This window comes from Phyllobates terribilis, unplaced genomic scaffold (assembly GCF_046119375.1).
Source record: "Phyllobates terribilis strain yellow unplaced genomic scaffold, ASM4611937v1 Scaffold_10__3_contigs__length_209671492, whole genome shotgun sequence".
Lineage (NCBI taxonomy): Eukaryota > Metazoa > Chordata > Amphibia > Anura > Dendrobatidae > Phyllobates > Phyllobates terribilis.
The window spans coordinates 51,396,313-51,416,156 of NW_027362770.1; positions in this window are offsets into that span (position 1 = coordinate 51,396,313).

Sequence of the window (19,844 nt, forward strand, 5' to 3'; positions counted from 1 at the left end):
CTTGTACACAGAGTGGGATACAGGCTGATAGACTTACTATTGAGCGTGTACACAGAGTGGGATACAGGCTGATAGACTTACTATTGAGCCTGTACACAGAGTGGGATACAGGCTGATAGACTTACTATTGAGCCTGTACACAGAGTGGGATACAGGCTGATAGACTTACTATTGAGCCTGTACACAGAGTGGGATACAGGCTGATAAACTTACTATTGAGCTTGTACACAGAGTGGGATACAGACTGATAGACTTACTATTGAGCCTGTACACAGAGTGGGATACAAGCTGATAGACTTACTATTGAGCCTGTACACAGAGTGGGATACAGGCTGATAGACTTACTATTGAGCCTGTACACAGAGTGGGATACAGGCTGATAGACTTACTATTGAGCCTGTACACAGAGTGGGATACAGGCTGATATACTTACTATTGAGCCTGTACACAGAGTGGGATACAGGCTGAAAGACGTACTATTGAGCCTGTACACAGAGTGGGATACAGACTGATAGATGTACTATTGAGCCTGTACACAGAGTGTGATACAGGCTGATAGACGTACTATTGAGCCTGTACACAGAGTGGGATACAGACTGATAGACGTACTATTGAGCCTGCACACAGAGTGGGATACAGACTGATAGACTTGCTATTGAGCCTGTATACAGAGTGGGATACAGGCTGATAGATGTACTATTGAGCCTGTACACAGAGTGGGATACAGGCTGATAGACGTACTATTGAGACTGTACACAGAGTGGGATACAGACTGATGGACGTACTATTGAGCCTGCACACAGAGTGGGATACAGACTGATAGACTTGCTATTGAGCCTGTATACAGAGTGGGATACAGGCTGATAGATGTACTATTGAGCCTGCACACAGAGTGGGATACAGACTGATAGACGTACTATTGAGCCTGCACACAGAGTGGGATACAGACTGATAGACTTGCTATTGAGCCTGTATACAGAGTGGGATACAGGCTGATAGATGTACTATTGAGCCTGCACACAGAGTGGGATACAGACTGATAGACGTACTATTGAGCCTGTATACAGAGTGGGATACAGACTGATAGACGTACTATTGAGCCTGCACACAGAGTGGGATACAGACTGATAGACTTGCTATTGAGCCTGTATACAGAGTGGGATACAGGCTGATAGATGTACTATTGAGCCTGTACACAGAGTGGGATACAGGCTGATAGACGTACTATTGAGACTGTACACAGAGTGGGATACAGACTGATGGACGTACTATTGAGCCTGTACACAGAGTGGGATACAGTCTGATAGACTTACTATTGAGTCTGTACACAGAGTGGGATACAGACTGATAGATGTACTATTGAGCCTGTACACAGAGTGGGATACAGGCTGATAGACTTACTATTCAGCCTGTACACAGAGTGGGATACAGGCTGATAGACGTACTATTGAGCTTGTACACAGAGTGGGATACAGGCTGATAGACTTACTATTGAGTGTGTACACAGAGTGGGATACAGGCTGATAGACTTACTATTGAGCCTGTACACAGAGTGGGATACAGGCTGATAGACTTACTATTGAGCCGGTACACAGAGTGGGATACAGACTGATAGACTTACTATTGAGCCTGTACACAGAGTGGGATACAGGCTGATAGACTTACTATTGAGCTTGTACACAGAGTGGGATACAGGCTGATAGACTTACTATTGATCCTGTACACAGAGTGGGATACAGGCTGATAGACTTACTATTGAGCCTGTACGCAGAGTGGGATACAGGCTGATAGACTTACTAATGAGCCTGTACACAGAGTGGGATACTGTCTGATAGACTTATTATTGAGCCTGTACAGAGAGTGGGATACAGGCTGATAGACTTACTATTGAGCCTGTACACAGAGTGGGATACAGTCTGATAGACTTACTATTGAGTCTGTACACAGAGTGGGATACAGACTGATAGATGTACTTTTGAGCCTGTACACAGAGTGGGATACAGGCTGATAGACGTACAATTGAGCCTGTACACAGAGTGGGATACAGGCTGATAGACATACTATTCAGCCTGTACACAGAGTGGGATACAGGCTGATAGACGTACTATTGAGCTTGTACACAGAGTGGGATACAGGCTGATAGACTTACTATTGAGCCTGTACACAGAGTGGGATACAGGTTGATAGATGTACTATTGAGCCTGTACACAGAGTGGGTTACAGGCTGATAGACGTACTATTGAGCCTGTACACAGAGTGGGATACAGACTGATAGACTTACCATTGAGCCTGTACACAGAGTGGGATACAGGCTGATAGACTTTCTATTGAGCCTGTACACAAAGTGGGATACAGGATAATAGACTTTCTATTGAGCCTGTACACAGAGTGGGATACAGGATAATAGACTTACTATTGAGCCTGTACACAGAGTGGGATACAGAGTGATAGACGTACTATTGAGCCTGTGCACAGAGTGGAATACAGGCTGATAAATGAACTATTGAGCCTGTACACAGATTGGGATACAGACTGATAGACTTACTATTGAGCCTGTACACAGAGTGGGATACAGGCTAACATACTTACTATTGAGCCTGTACACAGAGTGGGATACAGGCTGATAGATGTACTATTGAGCCTGTACACAGAGTGGGATACAGTCTGATAGACGTACAATTGAGCCTGTACACAGAGTGGGATACAGGCTGATAGACTTACTATTCAGTCTGTACACAGAGTGGGATACAAGCTGATAGACGTACTATTGAGCTTGTACACAGAGTGGGATACAGGCTGATAGACTTACTATTGAGCGTGTACACAGGGTGGGATACAGGCTGATAGACTTACTATTGAGCCTGTACACAGAGTGGGATACAGACTGATAAACTTACTATTGAGCCTGTACACAGAGTGGGACACAGGCTGATAGACTTACTATTGAGCTTGTACACAGAGTGGGATACAGGCTGATAGACTTACTATTGAGCCTGTACACAGAGTGGGATACAGGCTGATAGACTTACTATTGAGCCTGTACACAGAGTGGGATACAGGCTGATAGACTTACTATTGAGCCTGTACACAGAGTGGGATACAGGCTGATAGACGTACTATTGAGCCGGTACACAGAGTGCGATACAGGCTGATAGACTTACTTTTGAGCTTGTACACAGAGTGGGATACAGACTGATAGACGTACTATTGAGCCTGTACACAGAGTAGGATACAGGCTGATAGACTTACTATTGAGCCTGTACACAGAGTGGGATACAGGCTGATAGACTTACTACTGAGCCTGTACACAGAGTGGGATACAGGCTAATAGACTTACTATTGATCCTGTAGACAGAGTGGGATACAGAGTGATAGACTTACTATTGAGCCTGTACACAGAGTGGGATACAGGCTGATAGACTTACTATTGAGCCTGTACAGAGAGTTGGATACAGACTGATAGACTTACTATTGAGCCTGTACACAGAGTGGGATACAGACTGATAGACGTACTATTGAGCCTGTACACAGAGTGGGATACAGGCTGATAGACTTACTATTGAGTCTGTACACAGAGTGGGATACAGACTGATAGACGTACTATTGAGTCTGTACACAGAGTGGGATACAGGCTGATAGAGTTACTATTGAGTCTGTACACAGAGTGGGATACAGACTGATAGACTTACTATTGAGCCTGTACACAGAGTGGGATACAGGCTGATAGACTTACTATTGAGCCTGTACACAGAGTGGGATACAGGCTGATAGCCTTACTATTGAGAATGTACACAGAGTGAGATACAGGCTGATAGACGTACTATTGAGACTGTACACAGAATGGGATACAGACTGATGGACGTACTATTGAGACTGTACACAGAGTGGGATACAGACTGATGGACGTACTATTGAGCCTGTACACAGAGTGGGATACAGGCTGATAGCCTTACTATTGAGCCTGTACACAGAGAGAGATACAGACTGATAGACTTACCATTGAGCCTGTACACAGAGTGGGATACAGGCTGATAGACTTTCTATTGAGCCTGTACACAGAGTGGGATACAGGATAATAGACTTACTATTGAGTCTGTACACAGAGTGGGATACAGGCAAAAAGACGTACTATTGAGCCTGTACACAGAGTGGGATACAGAATGATAGACGTACTATTGAGCCTGTACACAGAGTGGGATACAGACTGATAGACTTACTATTGAGCCTGTACACAGAGTGGGATACAGGCTGATATACTTAGTATTGAGCCTGTACACAGAGTGGGATACAGGCTGAAAGACGTACTATTGAGCCTGTACACAGAGTGGGATACAGACTGATAGACGCACTATTGAGCCTGTACACAGAGTGTGATACAGGCTGATAGACGTACTATTGAGCCTGTACACAGAGTGGGATACAGACTGATAGACGTACTATTGAGCTGGCACACAGAGTGGGATACAGACTGATAGACTTGCTATTGAGCCTGTATACAGAGTGGGATACAGGCTGATAGATGTACTATTGAGCCTGTACACAGAGTGAGATACAGGCTGATAGACGTACTATTGAGACTGTACACAGAGTGGGATACAGACTGATGGACGTACTATTGAGCCTGTACACAGAGTGGGATACAGTCTGATAGACTTACTATTGAGCCTGTACACAGAGTGGGATACAGGCTGATAGACGTACAATTGAGCCTGTACACAAAGTGGGATACAGGCTGATAGACTTACTATTCAGCCTGTACACAGAGTGGGATACAGGCCGATAGACCTACTATTGAGCTTGTACACAGAGTGGGATACAGGCTGATAGACTTACTATTGAGCGTGTACACAAAGTGGGATACAGGCTGATAGACTTACTATTGAGCCTGTACACAGAGTGGGATACAGGCTGATAGACTTACTATTGAGCCTGTACACAGAGTGGGATACAGGCTGATAGACTTACTATTGAGCCTGTACACAGAGTGGGATACAGGCTGATAGACTTACTATTGAGCTTGTACACAGAGTGGGATACAGGCTGATAGACTTACTATTGAGCCTGTACACAGAGTGGGATACAGGCTGATAGACTTACTATTGAGCCTGTACGCAGAGTGGGATACAGGCTGATAGACTTAATATTGAGCCTGTACACAGAGTGGGATACTGTCTGATAGACTTATTATTGAGCCTGTACAGAGAGTGGGATACAGGCTGATAGACTTACTATTGAGCTTGTACACAGAGTGGGATACAGGCTGATAGACTTACTATTGAGCCTGTATACAGAGTGGGATACAGGCTGAAAGACTTACTATTGAGCCTGTACACAGAGTGGGATACAGTCTGATAGACTTACTATTGAGCCTGTATACAGTGTGGGATACAGGCTGATAGACTTACTACTGAGCCTGTACGCAGAGTGGGATACAGGCTAATAGACTTACTATTGATCCTGTAGACAGAGTGGGATACAGAGTGATAGACTTACTATTGAGCCTGTACACAGAGTGGGATACAGGCTGATAGACGCACTATTGAGCCTGTACACAGAGTGGGATACAGACTGATAGACGTACTATTGAGTCTGTACACAGAGTGGGATACAGACTGATAGACTTAATATTCAGCTTGTACACAGAGTGGGATACAGACTGATAGACTTACTATTGAGCCTGTACACAGAGTGGGATACAGGCTGATAGACTTACTATTGAGCCTGTACACAGAGTGGGATACAGAGTGATAGACTTACTATTGAGCCTGTACACAGAGTGGGATACAGACTGATAGACGTACTATTGAGCCTGTACACAGAGTGGGATACAGGCTGATAGACTTACTATTGAGCCTGTACACAGAGTGGGATACAGGCTGATAGACTTACTACTGAGCCTTTACGCAGAGTTGGATACAGGCTAATAGACTTACTATTGATCCTGTAGACAGAGTGGGATACAGACTGATGGACGTACTATTGAGCCTGTACACAGAGTGGGATACAGGCTGATAGCCTTACTATTGAGCCTGTACACAGAGAGAGATACAGACTGATAGACTTACCATTGAGCCTGTACACAGAGTGGGATACAGGCTGATAGACTTTCTATTGAGCCTGTACACAGAGTGGGATACAGGATAATAGACTTACTATTGAGTCTGTACACAGAGTGGGATACAGGCAAAAAGACGTACTATTGAGCCTGTACACAGAGTGGGATACAGAATGATAGACGTACTATTGAGCCTGTACACAGAGTGGGATACAGACTGATAGACTTACTATTGAGCCTGTACACAGAGTGGGATACAGGCTGATAGACTTAGTATTGAGCCTGTACACAGAGTGGGATACAGGCTGAAAGACGTACTATTGAGCCTGTACACAGAGTGGGATACAGACTGATAGACGCACTATTGAGCCTGTACACAGAGTGTGATACAGGCTGATAGACGTACTATTGAGCCTGTACACAGAGTGGGATACAGACTGATAGACGTACTATTGAGCTGGCACACAGAGTGGGATACAGACTGATAGACTTGCTATTGAGCCTGTATACAGAGTGGGATACAGGCTGATAGATGTACTATTGAGCCTGTACACAGAGTGAGATACAGGCTGATAGACGTACTATTGAGACTGTACACAGAGTGGGATACAGACTGATGGACGTACTATTGAGCCTGTACACAGAGTGGGATACAGTCTGATAGACTTACTATTGAGCCTGTACACAGAGTGGGATACAGGCTGATAGACGTACAATTGAGCCTGTACACAAAGTGGGATACAGGCTGATAGACTTACTATTCAGCCTGTACACAGAGTGGGATACAGGCCGATAGACGTACTATTGAGCTTGTACACAGAGTGGGATACAGGCTGATAGACTTACTATTGAGTGTGTACACAAAGTGGGATACAGGCTGATAGACTTACTATTGAGCCTGTACACAGAGTGGGATACAGTCTGATAGACTTACTATTGAGCCTATACACAGAGTGGGATACAGGCTGATAGACTTACTATTGAGCCTGTACACAGAGTGGGATACAGGCTGAAAGACTTACTATTGAGCTTGTACACAGAGTGGGATACAGGCTGATAGACTTACTATTGAGCCTGTACACAGAGTGGGATACAGGCTGATAGACTTACTATTGAGCCTGTACGCAGAGTGGGATACAGGCTGATAGACTTAATATTGAGTCTGTACACAGAGTGGGATACTGTCTGATAGACTTATTATTGAGCCTGTACAGAGAGTTGGATACAGGCTGATAGACTTACTATTGAGCTTGTACACAGAGTGGGATACAGGCTGATAGACTTACTATTGAGCCTGTATACAGAGTGGGATACAGGCTGAAAGACTTACTATTGAGCCTGTATACAGTGTGGGATACAGGCTGATAGACTTACTACTGAGCCTGTACGCAGAGTGGGATACAGGCTAATAGACTTACTATTGATCCTGTAGACAGAGTGGGATACAGAGTGATAGACTTACTATTGAGCCTGTACACAGAGTGGGATACAGGCTGATAGACGCACTATTGAGCCTGTACACAGAGTGGGATACAGACTGATAGACGTACTATTGAGCCTGTACACAGAGTGGGATACAGACTGATAGACTTAATATTGAGCTTGTACACAGAGTGGGATACAGACTGATAGACTTACTATTGAGCCTGTACACAGAGTGGGATACAGGCTGATAGACTTACTATTGAGCCTGTACACAGAGTGGGATACAGAGTGATAGACTTACTATTGAGCCTGTACACAGAGTGGGATACAGACTGATAGACGTACTATTGAGCCTGTACACAGAGTGGGATACAGGCTGATAGACTTACTATTGAGCCTGTACACAGAGTGGGATACAGGCTGATAGACTTACTACTGAGCCTGTACGCAGAGTGGGATACAGGCTAATAGACTTACTATTGATCCTGTAGACAGAGTGGGATACAGAGTGATAGACTTACTATTGAGCCTGTACACAGAGTGGGATACAGGCTGATAGACTTACTATTGAACCTGTACAGAGAGTGGGATACAGACTGATAGACTTACTATTGAGTCTGTACACAGAGTGGGATACAGGCTGATAGACTTACTATTGAGTCTGTACACATAGTGGGATACAGGCTGATAGACTTTCTATTGAGCCTGTACACAGAGTGGGATACAGACTGATAGACGTACTATTGAGCCTGTACACAGAGTGGGATACAGGCTGATAGACTTACTATTGAGTCTGTACACAGAGTGGGATACAGACTGCTAGACGTACTATTGAGTCTGTACACAGAGTGGGATACAGGCTGATAGACTTACTATTGAGCCTGTACACAGAGTGGGATACAGATTGATAGACGTACTATTGAGTCTGTACACAGAGTGGGATACAGGCTGATAGACTTACTATTGAGCCTGTACACAGAGTGGGATACAGACTGATAGAATTACTATTGAGCCTGTACACAGAGTGGGATACAGGCTGATAGACTTTCTATTGAGCCTGTACACAGAGTGGGATACAGACTGATAGACGTACTATTGAGCCTGTACACAGAGTGGGATACAGGCTGATAGACTTACTATTGAGTCTGTACACAGAGTGGGATACAGACTGATAGACGTACTATTGAGTCTGTACACAGAGTGGGATACAGGCTGATAGACTTACTATTGAGCCTGTACACAGAGTGGGATACAGGCTGATAGACGTACTATTGAGCCTGTACACAGAGTGGGATACAGGCTGATAGACTTACTATTGAGCCTGTACACAGAGTGGGATACAGGCTGATAGACTTACTATTGAGCCTGTACACAGAGTGGGATACAGGCTGATAGAATTACTATTGAGCCTGTACACAGAGTGGGATACAGGCTGATAGACTTACTATTGAGCCTGTACACAGAGTGGGATACAGGCTGATAGACTTAGTATTGAGCCTGTACACAGAGCGGGATACAGGCTGATAGACTTACTATTGAGCCTGTACACAGAGTTGGATACAGGCTGATAGACTTACTATTGAGCCTGTACACAGAGTGGGATACAGACTGATAGACGTACTATTGAGCCTGTACACAGAGTGGGATACAGGCTGATAGACTTACTATTGAGCCTGTACACAGAGTGGTATACAGACTGATAGACGTACTATTGAGCCTGTACACAGAGTGGGATACAGACTGATAGACTTAATATTGAGCTTGTACACAGAGTGGGATACAGACTGATAGACTTACTATTGAGCCTGTACACAGAGTGGGATACAGGCTGATAGACTTACTATTGAGCCTGTACACAGAGTGGGATACAGAGTGATAGACTTACTATTGAGCCTGTACACAGAGTGGGATACAGACTGATAGACGTACTATTGAGCCTGTACACAGAGTGGGATACAGGCTGATAGACTTACTATTGAGCCTGTACACAGAGTGGGATACAGGCTGATAGACTTACTACTGAGCCTGTACGCAGAGTGGGATACAGGCTAATAGACTTACTATTGATCCTGTAGACAGAGTGGGATACAGAGTGATAGACTTACTATTGAGCCTGTACACAGAGTGGGATACAGGCTGATAGACTTACTATTGAACCTGTACAGAGAGTGGGATACAGACTGATAGACTTACTATTGAGTCTGTACACAGAGTGGGATACAGGCTGATAGACTTACTATTGAGTCTGTACACATAGTGGGATACAGGCTGATAGACTTTCTATTGAGCCTGTACACAGAGTGGGATACAGACTGATAGACGTACTATTGAGCCTGTACACAGAGTGGGATACAGGCTGATAGACTTACTATTGAGTCTGTACACAGAGTGGGATACAGACTGCTAGACGTACTATTGAGTCTGTACACAGAGTGGGATACAGGCTGATAGACTTACTATTGAGCCTGTACACAGAGTGGGATACAGATTGATAGACGTACTATTGAGTCTGTACACAGAGTGGGATACAGGCTGATAGACTTACTATTGAGCCTGTACACAGAGTGGGATACAGACTGATAGAATTACTATTGAGCCTGTACACAGAGTGGGATACAGGCTGATAGACTTTCTATTGAGCCTGTACACAGAGTGGGATACAGACTGATAGACGTACTATTGAGCCTGTACACAGAGTGGGATACAGGCTGATAGACTTACTATTGAGTCTGTACACAGAGTGGGATACAGACTGATAGACGTACTATTGAGTCTGTACACAGAGTGGGATACAGGCTGATAGACTTACTATTGAGCCTGTACACAGAGTGGGATACAGGCTGATAGACGTACTATTGAGCCTGTACACAGAGTGGGATACAGGCTGATAGACTTACTATTGAGCCTGTACACAGAGTGGGATACAGGCTGATAGACTTACTATTGAGCCTGTACACAGAGTGGGATACAGGCTGATAGACTTACTATTGAGCCTGTACACAGAGTGGGATACAGGCTGATAGAATTACTATTGAGCCTGTACACAGAGTGGGATACAGGCTGATAGACTTACTATTGAGCCTGTACACAGAGTGGGATACAGGCTGATAGACTTAGTATTGAGCCTGTACACAGAGCGGGATACAGGCCGATAGACTTACTATTGAGCCTGTACACAGAGTTGGATACAGGCTGATAGACTTACTATTGAGCCTGTACACAGAGTGGGATACAGACTGATAGACGTACTATTGAGCCTGTACACAGAGTGGGATACAGGCTGATAGACTTACTATTGAGTCTGTACACAGAGTGGGATACAGACTGATAGACGTACTATTGAGTCTGTACACAGAGTGGGATACAGGCTGATAGACTTACTATTGAGCCTGTACACAGAGTGGGATACAGGCTGATAGACTTACTATTGAGCCTGTACACAGAGTGGGATACAGGCTGATAGACTTATTATTGAGCCTGTACACAGAGTGGGATACAGGCTGATAGACTTAGTATTGAGCCTGTACACAGAGTGGAATACAGGCTGATAGACTTACTATTGAGCCTGTACACAGAGCGGGATACAGGCTGATAGACTTACTATTGAGCCTGTACAGAGAGTTGGATACAGGCTGATAGACTTACTATTGAGCCTGTACACAGAGTGGGATACAGACTGATAGACGTACTATTGAGCCTGTACACAGAGTGTGATACAGGCTGATTGACTTACTATTGAGTCTGTACACAGAGTGGGATACAGGCTGATAGACTTACTATTAAGCCTGTACACAGAGTGGGATACTGTCTGATAGACTTATTATTGAGCCTGGACAGAGAGTGGGATACAGGCTGATAGACTTACTATTAAGCCTGTACACAGAGTGGGATACAGGCTGATAGACTTACTATTGAGCTTGTACACAGAGTGGGATACAGGCTGATAGACTTACTATTGAGCCTGTACACAGAGTGGGATACAGGCTGATAGACTTACTATTGAGCCTGTACACAGAGTGGGATACAGTCTGATAGACTTACTATTGAGCCTGTATACAGAGTGGGATACAGACTGATAGACTTTCTATTGAGCCTGTACACAGAGTGGGATACAGGCTGATAGAGTTTCTATTGAGCCTGTACAAAGAGTGGGATACAGGCTGATAGACTTACTATTGAGCCTGTACACAGAGTGGGATACAGGCTGATAGACTTACTATTGAACCTGTATACAGAGTGGGATACAGACTGATAGACTTTCTATTGAGCCTGTACACAGAGTGGGATACAGGCTGATAGAGTTTCTATTGAGCCTGTACAAAGAGTGGGATACAGGCTGATAGACTTACTATTGAGCCTGTACACAGAGTGGGATACAGGCTGATAGACTTACTATTGAGCTTGTACACAGAGTGGGATACAGGCTGATAGACTTACTATTGAGCCTGTACACAAAGTGGGATACAGGCTGATAGACTTACTATTGAGCCTGTACACAGAGTGGGATACAGGCTGATAGACTTACTATTGAGCCTGTACACAGAGTGGGATACAGACTGATAGACTTACTATTGAGCCAGTACACAGAGTGGGATACAGGCTGATAGACTTACTATTGAGCCTGTACACAGAGTGGGATACAGGCTGATAGACTTACTATTGAGACTGTACACAGAGTGGGATACAGTCTGATAGACTTACTATTGAGCCTGTATACAGAGTGGGATACAGACTGATAGACTTTCTATTGAGCCTGTACACAGAGTGGGATACAGGCTGATAGAGTTTCTATTGAGCCTGTACAAAGAGTGGGATACAGGCTGATAGACTTACTATTGAGCTTGTACACAGAGTGGGATACAGGCTGATAGACTTACTATTGAGCTTGTACACAGAGTGGGATACAGGCTGATAGAGTTTCTATTGAGCCTGTACAAAGAGTGGGATACAGGCTGATAGACTTACTATTGAGCTTGTACACAGAGTGGGATACAGGCTGATAGACTTACTATTGAGCTTGTACACAGAGTGGGATACAGACTGATAGACTTACTACTGAGCCTGTACACAGAGTGGGACACAGGCTGATAGACTAACTATTCAACCTGTACACAGAGTGGGATACAGGCTGATAGACTTACTATTGAGCCTGTACACAGAGTGGGATACAGACTGATAGACTTACTACTGAGCCTGTACACAGAGTGGGATACAGGCTGATAGACGTACTATTGATCCTGTAGACAGAGTGGGATACAGAGTGATAGACTTACTATTGAGCCTGTACACAGAGTGGGATACAGGCTGATAGACTTACTATTGAACCTGTACAGAGAGTGGGATACAGACTGATAGACTTACTATTGAGTCTGTACACAGAGTGGGATACAGGCTGATAGACTTACTATTGAGTCTGTACACAGAGTGGGATACAGGCTGATAGACTTTCTATTGAGCCTGTACACAGAGTGGGATACAGACTGATAGACGTACTATTGAGCCTGTACACAGAGTGGGATACAGGCTGATAGACTTACTATTGAGTCTGTACACAGAGTGGGATACAGACTGATAGACGTACTATTGAGTCTGTACACAGAGTGGGATACAGGCTGATAGACTTACTATTGAGCCTGTACACAGAGTGGGATACAGACTGATAGACTTACTATTGAGCCTGTACACAGAGTGGGATACAGGCTGATAGACTTTCTATTGAGCCTGTTCACAGAGGGGGATACAGGCTGATAGACTTTGTATTGAGCCTGTACACAGAGCGGGATACAGGCTTATAGACTTACTATTGAGCCTGTACACAGAGTTGGATACAGGCTGATAGACTTACTATTGAGCCTGTACACAGAGTGGGATACAGACTGATAGACGTACTATTGAGCCTGTACACAGAGTGGGATACAGGCTGATAGACTTACTATTGAGTCTGTACACAGAGTGGGATACAGACTGATAGACGTACTATTGAGTCTGTACACAGAGTGGGATACAGGCTGATAGACTTACTATTGAGCCTGTACACAGAGTGGGATACAGGCTGATAGACTTACTATTGAGCCTGTACACAGAGTGGGATACAGGCTGATAGACTTATTATTGAGCCTGTACACAGAGTGGGATACAGGCTGATAGACTTAGTATTGAGCCTGTACACAGAGTGGAATACAGGCTGATAGACTTACTATTGAGCCTGTACACAGAGCGGGATACAGGCTGATAGACTTACTATTGAGCCTGTACACAGAGTTGGATACAGGCTGATAGACTTACTATTGAGCCTGTACACAGAGTGGGATACAGACTGATAGACGTACTATTGAGCCTGTACACAGAGTGTGATACAGGCTGATAGACTTACTATTGAGTCTGTACACAGAGTGGGATACAGGCTGATAGACTTACTATTGAGCCTGTACACAGAGTGGGATACTGTCTGATAGACTTATTATTGAGCCTGGACAGAGAGTGGGATACAGGCTGATAGACTTACTATTGAGCCTGTACACAGAGTGGGATACAGGCTGATAGACTTACTATTGAGCTTGTACACAGAGTGGGATACAGGCTGATAGACTTACTATTGAGCCTGTACACAGAGTGGGATACAGGCTGATAGACTTACTATTGAGCCTGTACACAGAGTGGGATACAGTCTGATAGACTTACTATTGAGCCTGTATACAGAGTGGGATACAGACTGATAGACTTTCTATTGAGCCTGTACACAGAGTGGGATACAGGCTGATAGAGTTTCTATTGAGCCTGTACAAAGAGTGGGATACAGGCTGATAGACTTACTATTGAGCCTGTACACAGAGTGGGATACAGACTGATAGACTTTCTATTGAGCCTGTTCACAGAGGGGGATACAGGCTGATAGACTTACTATTGAGCCTGTACACAGAGTGGGATACAGGCTGATAGACTTACTATTGAGCCTGTACACAGAGTGGGATACAGGCTGATAGACTTACTATTGAGCCTGTACACAGAGTAGGATACAGGCTGATAGACTTAGTATTGAGCCTGTACACAGAGTGGGATACAGGCTGATAGACTTAGTATTGAGCCTGTACACAGAGTGGGATACAGGCTGATAGCCTTACTATTGAGCCTGTATACAGAGTGGGATACAGGCTGACAGACTTACTATTGAGCCTGTACACAGAGTGGGATACAGGCTGATAGACGTACTATTGAGCCTGTATACAGAGTGGGATACAGGCTGATAGACTTACTATTGAGCCTGTACACAGAGTGGGATACAGACTGATAGACTTACTATTGAGCCTGTACACAGAGTTGGATACAGGCTGATAGACTTACTATTGAGCCTGTACACAGAGTGGGATACAGACTGATAGACTTACTATTGAGCCTGTACGCAGAGTGGGATACAGGCTGATAGACTTACTATTGAGCCTGTACACAGAGTGGGATACAGACTGATAGACTTACTATTGAGCCTGTACGCAGAGTGGGATACAGGCTGATAGACTTACTATTGAGCCTGTACACAGAGTGGGATACAGGCTGATAGACTTACTATTGAGTCTGTACACAGAGTGGGATACAGGCTGATAGACTTACTATTGAGCATGTACACAGAGTGCGATACAGGCTGATAGACTTACTATTGAGAATGTACACAGGGTGGGATACAGGCTGATAGACGTACTATTGAGCCTGTACATAGAGTGGGATGCAGGCTGATAGACTTACTATTGAGCGTGTACACAGAGTGGGATACAGGCTGATAGACTTACTCTTGAGCCTGTACACAGAGTGGGATACAGGCTGATAGACTTACTATTGAGCCTGTACACAGAGTGGGATACAGACTGATAGACTTACTATTGAGCCTGTACACAGAGTGGGATACAGACTGATAGACTTACTATTGAGCCTGTACACAGAGTGGGATACAGGCTGATAGACTTACTATTGAGCCTGTACACAGAGTGGGATACAGGCTGATAGACTTTCTATTGAGCCTGTACACAGAGGGGGATACAGGCTGATAGACTTACTATTGAGCCTGTACACAGAGTGGCATACAGGCTGATAGACGTACTATTGAGCCTGTACACAGAGTGGCATACAGGCTGATAGACGTACTATTGAGCCTGTACACAGAGTGGGATACAGGCTGATAGACTTTCTATTGAGCCTGTACACAGTGTGGGATACAGACTGATAGACTTACTATTGAGCCTGTACACAGAGTGGGATACAGGCTGATAGACTTACTATTGAGCCTGTACACAGAGTTGGATACAGGCTGATAGACTTACTATTGAGCCTGTACACAGAGTGGGATACAGGCTGATAGATTACTATTGAGCCTGTACACAGAGTGGGATACAGGCTGATAGACTTACTATTGAGCCTGTATACAGAGTGGGATACAGGCTGACAGACTTACTATTGAGCCTGTACACAGAGTGGGATACAGGCTGATAGACGTACTATTGAGCCTGTATACAGAGTGGGATACAGACTGATAGACTTACTATTGAGCCTGTACACAGAGTGGGATACAGACTGATAGACTTACTATTGAGCCTGTACACAGAGTTGGATACAGGCTGATAGACTTACTATTGAGCCTGTACACAGAGTGTGATACAGACTGATAGACTTACTATTGAGCCTGTACGCAGAGTGGGATACAGGCTGATAGACTTACTAGTTAGCCTGTACGCAGAGTGGGATACAGACTGATAGACTTACTATTGAGCCTGTACGCAGAGTGGGATACAGGCTGATAGACTTACTATTGAGCCTGTAAACAGAGTGGGATACAGGCTGATAGACTTACTATTGAGTCTGTACACAGAGTGGGATACAGGCTGATAGACTTACTATTGAGCCTGTACACAGAGTGGGATACAGGCTGATAGACTTACTATTGAGCCTGTACACAGGGTGGGATACAGGCTGATAGACGTACTATTGAGCCTGTACATAGAGTGGGATGCAGGCTGATAGACTTACTATTGAGCCTGTACACAGAGTGGGATACAGGCTGATAGACTTACTATTGAGCCTGTACACAGAGTGGGATACAGGCTGATAGACTTACTATTGAGCCTGTACACAGAGTGGGATACAGACTGATAGACTTACTATTGAGCCTGTACACAGAGTGGGATACAGACTGATAGACTTACTATTGAGCCTGTACGCAGAGTGGGATACAGGCTGATAGACTTACTATTGAGCCTGTACACAGAGTGGGATACAGGCTGATAGACTTACTATTGAGCCTGTACACAGAGTGGGATACAGACTGATAGACGTACTATTGAGCCTGTACATAGAGTGGGATGCAGGCTGATAGACTTACTATTGAGCCTGTACACAGAGTGGGATACAGACTGATAGACGTACTATTGAGCCTGTACACAGAGTGGGATACAGGCTGATAGACTTACTATTGAGCCTGTACACAGAGTGGGATACAGGCTGATAGACTTACTATTGAGACTGTACACAGGGTGGGATACAGGCTGATAGACGTACTATTGAGCCTGTACATAGAGTGGGATGCAGGCTGATAGACTTACTATTGAGCCTATACACAGAGTGGGATACAGGCTGATAGACTTACTATTGAGCCTGTACACAGAGTGGGATACAGGCTGATAGACGTACTATTGAGCCTGTACACAGAGTGGGACACAGGCTGATAGACTAACTATTCAACCTGTACACAGAGTGGGATAAAGGCTGATAGACTTACTATTGAGCCTATACACAGGGTGGGATACAGGCTGATAGACTTACTATTGAGCCTGTACACAGAGTGGGATACAGGCTGATAGACTTTCTATTGAGCCTGTACACAGGGTGGGATACAGGCTGATAGACTTACTATTGAGCCTGTACACAGAGTGTGATACAGACTGATAGACTTACTATTGAGCCTGTACACAAAGTGGGATACAGGCTGATAGACTTACTATTGAGCCTGTACACAGAGTGGGATACAGACTGATAGACTTACTATTGATCCTGTAGACAGAGTGGGATACAGAGTGATAGACTTTCTAATGAGCCTGTACACAGAGTGGGATACAGGCTGATAGACTTACTATTGATCCTGTACACAGAGTGGGATACAGGCTGATAGACTTACTATTGAGCCTGTACACAGAGTGGGATACAGGCTGATAGACTTTCTATTGAGCCTGTACGCAGAGGGGGATACAGGCTGATAGACTTACTATTGAGCCTGTACACAGAGTGGGATACAGGCTGATAGACTTACTATTGAGCCTGTACACAGAGTGGGATACAGGCTGATAGACTTACTATTGAGCCTGTACACAGAGTGGGATACAGACTGATAGACTTACTATTGAGCCTGTACACAGAGTGGGATACAGGCTGATAGACTTACTATTGAGCCTGTACACAGAGTGTGATACAGGCTGATAGACTTACTATTGAGCCTGTACACAGAGTGGGATACAGGCTGATAGACTTACTATTGAGCCTGTACACAGAGTGGGATACAGGCTGATAGACGTACTATTGAGCCTGTACGCATAGTGGGATACAGGCTAATAGACTTACTATTGATCCTGTAGACAGAGTGGGATACAGGCTGATAGACTTTCTAATGAGCCTGTACACAGAGTGGGATACAGGCTGATAGACTTACTATTGATCCTGTACACAGAGTGGGATACAGGCTGATAGACTTACTATTGAGCCTGTACACAGAGTGGGATACAGGCTGATAGACTTTCTATTGAGCCTGTACGCAGAGGGGGATACAGGCTGATAGACTTACTATTGAGCCTGTACACAGAGTGGGATACAGGCTGATAGACTTTCTATTGAGCCTGTACACAGAGGGGGATACAGGCTGATAGACTTACTATTGAGCCTGTACACAGAGTGGCATACAGGCTGATAGACGTTCTATTGAGCCTGTACACAGAGTGGGATACAGGCTGATAGACTTTCTATTGAGCCTGTACACAGTGTGGGATACAGACTGATAGACTTACTATTGAGCCTGTACACAGAGTGGGATACAGGCTGATAGACTTACTATTGAGCCTGTACACAGAGTGGGATACAGGCTGATAGACTTACTATTGAGCCTGTATACAGAGTGGGATACAGGCTGACAGACTTACTATTGAGCCTGTACACAGAGTGGGATACAGGCTGATAGACGTACTATTGAGCCTGTATACAGAGTGGGATACAGACTGATAGACTTACTATTGAGCCTGTACACAGAGTGGGATACAGACTGATAGACTTACTATTGAGCCTGTACACAGAGTTGGATACAGGCTGATAGACTTACTATTGAGCCTGTACACAGAGTGTGATACAGACTGATAGACTTACTATTGAGCCTGTACGCAGAGTGGGATACAGGCTGATAGACTTACTATTGAGCCTGTACGCAGAGTGGGATACAGACTGATAGACTTACTATTGAGCCTGTACGCAGAGTGGGATACAGGCTGATAGACTTACTATTGAGCCTGTAAACAGAGTGGGATACAGGCTGATAGACTTACTATTGAGCCTGTAAACAGAGTGGGATACAGGCTGATAGACTTACTATTGAGCCTGTACACAGAGTGGGATACAGGCTGATAGACTTACTATTGAGCCTGTACACAGGGTGGGATACAGGCTGATAGACGTACTATTGAGCCTGTACATAGAGTGGGATGCAGGCTGATAGACTTACTATTGAGCCTGTACACAGAGTGGGATACAGGCTGATAGACTTACTATTGAGCCTGTACACAGAGTGGGATACAGGCTGATAGACTTACTATTGAGCCTGTACACAGAGTGGGATACAGACTGATAGACTTACTATTGAGCCTTTACACAGAGTGGGATACAGACTGATAGACTTACTATTGAGCCTGTACGCAGAGTGGGATACAGGCTGATAGACTTACTATTGAGCATGTACACAGAGTGGGATACAGGCTGATAGACTTACTATTGAGTCTGTACACAGAGTGGGATACAGGCTGATAGACTTACTATTGAGCCTGTACACAGAGTGGGATACAGGCTGATAGACTTACTATTGAGACTGTACACAATGTGGGATACAGGCTGATAGACTTACTATTGAGCCTGTACATAGAGTGGGATGCAGGCTGATAGACTTACTATTGAGCCTGTACACAGAGTGGGATACAGGCTGATAGACTTACTATTGAGCCTGTACACAGAGTGGGATACAGGCTGATAGACGTACTATTGAGCCTGTACACAGAGTGGGACACAGGTTGATAGACTAACTATTCAACCTGTACACAGAGTGGGATAAAGGCTGATAGACTTACTATTGAGC